Below are 7,745 nucleotides of genomic sequence, written 5' to 3' on the forward strand. Positions count from 1 at the left end.
GTGCGATATATGTGCGATATATGTGCGATATATGTGTGATATATGTATGATATATGTATGATATATGTGGGATATATGTATGATATATGTATGATATATGTATGATATATGTGCGATATATGTGCGATATATGTGTGATATATGTGGGATATATGTGCGATATATGTGCGATATATGTGCGATATATGTGCGATATATGTGCGATATATGTGCGATATATGTGCGATATATGTGCGATATATGTGCGATATATAAGGGATATATGTGGGATATATGTGTGATATGTGTGATATATGTGCGATATATGTGTGATATATGTGTGATATATGTGCGATATATGTGCGATATATGTGCGATATATGTGCGATATATGTGCGATATATGTGCGATATATGTGTGATATATGTATGATATATGTGTGATATATGTGTGATATATGTGTGATATGTTTGATATATGTGTGATATATGTGTGATATATGTGTGATATACATGTGATATAAGTGTGATATATGTGCGATATATGTGCGATATGTGTGATATATGTGTGATATATGTGTGATATATGTGCGATATATGTGCGATATATGTGCGATATATGTGCGATATATGTGTGATATATGTATGATATATGTGTGATATATGTGTGATATATGTGTGATATGTTTGATATATGTGTGATATATGTGTGATATATGTGTGATATATATGTGATATAAGTGTGATATATGTGCGATATATGTGCGATATGTGTGATATATGTGTGATATATGTGTGATATATGTGCGATATATGTGCGATATATGTGCGATATATGTGCGATATATGTGTGATATATGTGTGATATATGTGCGATATATGTGCGATATATGTGCGATATATGTGCGATATATGTGCGATATATGTGCGATATATGTGCGATATATGTGCGATATAATGTGCGATATATGTGCGATATATGTGCGATATATGTGCGATATATGTGCGATATATGTGTGATATATGTGTGATATATGTGTGATATATGTGCGATATATGTGCGATATATGTGCGATATATGTGCGATATATGTGCGATATATGTATGATATATGTGCGATATATGTGCGATATATGTATGATATATGTGTGATATATGTGTGATATATGTGTGATATATGTGTGATATATGTGCGATATATGTGCGATATATGTGCGATATATGTGCGATATATGTGCGATATATGTGCGATATATGTGCGATATATGTGCGATATATAAGGGATATATGTGGGATATATGTGTGATATGTGTGATATATGTGTGATATATGTGTGATATATGTGTGATATATGTGCGATATATGTGCGATATATGTGCGATATATGTGTGATATATGTGTGATATATGTGTGATATATGTGCGATATATGTGTGATACATGTGATATATGTATGATATATGTATGATATATGTGTGATATATGTGTGATATGTGTGATATATGTGTGATATATGTGTGATATATGTGTGATATATATGTGATATAAGTGTGATATATGTGCGATATATGTGCGATATGTGTGATATATGTGTGATATATGTGTGATATATGTGCGATATATGTGCGATATATGTGCGATATATGTGCGATATATGTGTGATATATGTGTGATATATGTGCGATATATGTGCGATATATGTGCGATATATGTGCGATATATGTGCGATATATGTGCGATATATGTGCGATATATGTGCGATATATGTGCGATATATGTGCGATATATGTGGGATATATGTGCGATATATGTGCGATATATGTGCGATATGTATGATATATATGTGATATATGTATGATATATGTGTGATATATGTGTGATATATGTGTGATATATGTGTGATATATGTGCGATATATGTGCGATATATGTGCGATATATGTGCGATATATGTGCGATATATGTATGATATATGTGCGATATATGTGCGATATATGTATGATATATGTGTGATATATGTGTGATATATGTGTGATATATGTGTGATATATGTGCGATATATGTGCGATATATGTGCGATATATGTGCGATATATGTGCGATATGTGTGCGATATATGTGTGATACATGTGATATATATGTGATATATGTATGATATATGTGTGATATATGTGTGATATATGTGTGATATATGTGTGATATGTGTGATATATGTGTGATATATGTGTGATATATGTGTGATATATGTATGATATATGTATGATATATGTGTGATATATGTATGATATATGTATGATATATGTGTGATATATGTATGATATATGTATGATATATGTGCGATATATGTGCGATATATGTGCGATATATGTATGATATATGTGTGATATATGTGTGATATATGTGTGATATATGTGCGATATATGTATGATATATGTGTGTTATATGTGTGATATATGTATGATATATGTGTGATATATGTGTGATATATGTGTGATATATGTGTGATATATGTGTGATATATGTGTGATATATGTGTGATATATGTGCGATATATGTGCGATACATGTGATATATATGTGATATATGTATGATATATGTATGATATATGTGTGATATATGTGTGATATATGTGTGATATATGTGTGATATATGTGCGATATATGTATGATATATGTGTGTTATATGTGTGATATATGTATGATATATGTGTGATATATGTGTGATATATGTGTGATATATGTGTGATATATGTGTGATATATGTGTGATATATGTGTGATATATGTGCGATATATGTGCGATACATGTGATATATATGTGATATATGTATGATATATGTATGATATATGTGTGATATATGTATGATATATGTATGATATATGTGTGATATATGTGTGATATATGTGTGATATATGTGTGATATATGTGTGATATATGTGTGATATATGTGCGATATATGTGCGATATATGTGCGATACATGTGATATATATGTGATATATGTATGATATATGTATGATATATGTATGATATATGTGTGATATATGTGTGATATGTGTGATATATGTGTGATATATGTATGATATATGTGTGATATATGTGTGATATATGTGTGATATATGTATGATATATGTGTGATATATGTGTGATATATGTGTGATATATGTATGATATATGTGTGATATATGTGGGATATATGTGTGATATATGTGTGATATATGTGTGATATATGTGTGATATATGTGCGATATATGTGCGATATATGTGCGATATATGTGCGATATATGTGTGATATATGTGTGATACATGTGATATATATGTGATATATGTATGATATATGTATGATATATGTGTGATATATGTGTGATATGTGTGATATATGTGTGATATACGTGTGATATATGTGTGATATATGTATGATATATGTGTGATATATGTGTGATATGATGTGATATATGTGTGATATATGTATGATATATGTGTGATATATGTGTGATATATGTGTGATATGTGTGATATATGTGTGATATATGTATGATATATGTGTGATATATGTGTGATATATGTGGGATATGTATGATATATGTGTGATATATGTGTGATATATGTGTGATATATGTGCGATATATGTGCGATATATGTGCGATATATGTGCGATATATGTGCGATATATGTGTGATATATGTATGATATATGTGATATATGTGTGATATATGTGTGACATATGTGATATATGTGATATATGTGCGATATTATGTGCGATATATGTGCGATATATGTGCGATATATGTGTGATATATGTGTGATATATGTGTGATATATGTGCGATATATGTGCGATATATGTGCGATATATGTGCGATATATGTGTGATACATGTGATATATATGTGATATATGTATGATATATGTGTGTATGATATATGTGTGATATATGTGTGATATATGTGTGATATGTGTGATACATGTGTGATATATGTGTGATATATGTGTGATATATGTGTGATATATGTGTGATATATGTGTGATATATGTATGATATATGTATGATATATGTGTGATATATGTGATATATGTGTGATATATGTGTGATATATGTGTGATATATGTGTGATATATAATATATGTGTGATATATGTGTGATATATGTTGCGATATATGTGTGATATATGTGTGATATATGTGTGATATATGTGTGATATATGTATGATATATGTGTGATATATGTATGATATATGTGTGATATATGTGGGATATATGTGTGATATATGTGTGATATATGTATGATATATGTATGATATATGTATGATATATGTGTGATATATGTATGATATATGTGTGATATGTGTGATATATGTGTGATATATGTGTGATATATGTGTGATATATGTGTGATATATGTATGATATATGTATGATATATGTGTGATATATGTGATATATGTGTGATATATGTGTGATATATGTGTGATATATGTGTGATATATAATATATGTGTGATATATGTGTGATATATGTGCGATATATGTGTGATATATGTGTGATATATGTGTGATATATGTGTGATATATGTATGATATATGTGTGATATATGTATGATATATGTGTGATATATGTGGGATATATGTGTGATATATGTGTGATATATGTATGATATATGTATGATATATGTATGATATATGTATGATATATGTGTGATATATGTATGATATATGTATGATATATGTGTGATATATGTGTGATATATGTATGATATATGTATGATATATGTGGGATATATGTGTGATATATGTGAAGTTATATATGTGTGATATATGTGTGATATATGTGTGATATATGTATGATATATGTATGATATATGTATGATATATGTGTGATATATGTATGATATATGTATGATATATGTATGATATATGTGTGATATATGTATGATATATGTATGATATATGTATGATATATGTGTGATATATATGGGATATATGTGTGATATATGTATGATATATGTGTGATATATGTGCGATATATGTGCGATATATGTATGATATATGTATGATATATGTATGATATATGTGTGATATATGTTATGATATATGTATGATATATGTATGATATATGTATGATATATGTGTGATATATATGGGATATATGTGTGATATATGTATGATATATGTGTGATATATGTGCGATATATGTGCGATATATGTATGATATATGTGTGATATATGTGTGATATATGTATGATATATGTATGATATATGTATGATATATGTGTGATATATGTATGATATATGTATGATATATGTGTGATATATGTATGATATATGTGTGATATATGTGATATATGTGTGATATATGTATGATATATGTATGATATAAGTGTGATATACGTGTGATATATGTGATATATATGTGATATATGAGATATATATGTGATATATGTGTGATATATGTATGATATATGTATGATATATGTGTGATATATGTATGATATATGTGTGATATATGTATGATATATGTGTGATATATGTGTGATATATGTGGGATATATGTGTGATATATGTATGATATATGTGTGTGATATATGTGCTGATATATGTGTGCGATATTGATATGTGTGATATATGTGTGATATATGTTGTGATATATGTGCTGATATATGTATGATATATGTGTGATATATGTGTGATATATGTATGATATATGTGTGATATATGGTGTGATATATGTGTGATATATGTATGATATATGTGTGATATATGTGTGATATATGTGTGATATATGTGTGATATATTGTATGATATATGTGTGATATATGTGTGATATATGTGTGATATATGTGTGATATATGTATGATATATGTGTGATATATGTGTGATATATGTGTGATATATGTATGATATATGTGTCGATATATGTGCGATATATGTATGATATATGTATGATATATGTATGATATATGTGCTGATATATGTGCGATATATGATTGATATATGTGTGATATATGTGTGATATATGTGTGATATATGTGTGATATATGTGTGATATATGTGTGATATATGTGTGATATATGTGTGATATATGTGTGATATATTGTGGATATATGTGTGATATATGTGTGATATATGTAGGATATATGTGTGATATATGTGTGATATATGTGTGATATATGTGTGATATATGTGTGATATATGTGATATATGTTTGATATATGTGTGATATATGTGTGATATATGTGTGATATATGTGTGATATATGTGTGATATATGTGTGATATATGTGTGATATATGTGTGATATATGTGTGATATATGTGTGATATATGTGTGATATATGTGTGATATATGTGTGATATATGTATGATATATGTGTGATATATGTGTGATATATGTGTGATATATGTATGATATATGTGTGATATATGTGTGATATATGTGTGATATATGTGTGATATATTGTGATATATGTGTGATATATGTGTGATATATGTAGTGATATATGTTGATATATGTGTGATATATGTGTGATATATGTGTGTGATATATGTGATATATTGATATAGTGTGATATATGTATGATATATGATGTGATATATGTGTGATATATGTGTGATATATGTGTGATATATGTTGTGATATATGTTATGATATATGTAGTGATATATGTGTGATATATGTTGATATATGTGTGATATATAGTGTGATATATTTGTGATATATGTATGATATATGTGTGATATATGTGATATATGTGTGATATAGTGTGATATATGTTGATATATGTTGTTGATATGTATATGATATATGTGTGATATATGTGGAATATTATGATATATGTGTGATATATGTGATATATGTGTGATATATGTGTGATATATGTATGAGATATGTGTGATATATGTTGATATATGTGTGATATATGTGTGATATATGTGTGATATATGTAGTGATATATGTGTGATATATGTGTGATATATGTATGATATATGTGTGATATATGTGATATATATGTGATATATGATGATATGTGTGATATATGTGATATATGTGATATATGTGTGATATATGTGTGATATATGATGATTGATATATGTGTGATATATGTTGTGATATATGTTGATATATGTGTGATATGTGTGATATATGTTGATATATGTGATATATGTGTGATATATTGTGATATGTTGATATATGTGTGATATATGTGTGATATATGTGTGATATATGTATGATATATATGATTATGTGTGATATATGTGATATATGTGTGATATATGTGTGATATGTGTGGATATATGTGTGATATATGTGTGATATATGTGAGTATATTGGTTATATGTGTGATATATGTGTGATATATGTGATATATGTGTGATGTATGTGTGATATATGTATGATATATTGATATATTATGTGATATATTGTGATATATGTGTGATATATGTGTTATTGTGAGATATGTGTGATATTATGATATATGTGTGATATATTATGTGTGATTATGTGTGATATATGTGTGATTTAGGTATGATATATATGGATATATGTGTGATATATGTGTGATATGTATGTATAGTGTGATATGTGTGATATATATGTGATATATGTGATATATGTGTGATATTTGTGTGATATATGTGTGATATTATGTGTGGATATATGGTGTGATATTTGTGTGATATGTGATATATGTGTGATATATGTGCGGATATAATGTGATATATTGTATGATATATGTTGTGATATATGTGTGATATTTGTGTGATATATGTGTGATATAT

This window comes from Hyla sarda, unplaced genomic scaffold, assembly GCF_029499605.1.
Source record: "Hyla sarda isolate aHylSar1 unplaced genomic scaffold, aHylSar1.hap1 scaffold_251, whole genome shotgun sequence".
Taxonomy (NCBI): domain Eukaryota; kingdom Metazoa; phylum Chordata; class Amphibia; order Anura; family Hylidae; genus Hyla; species Hyla sarda.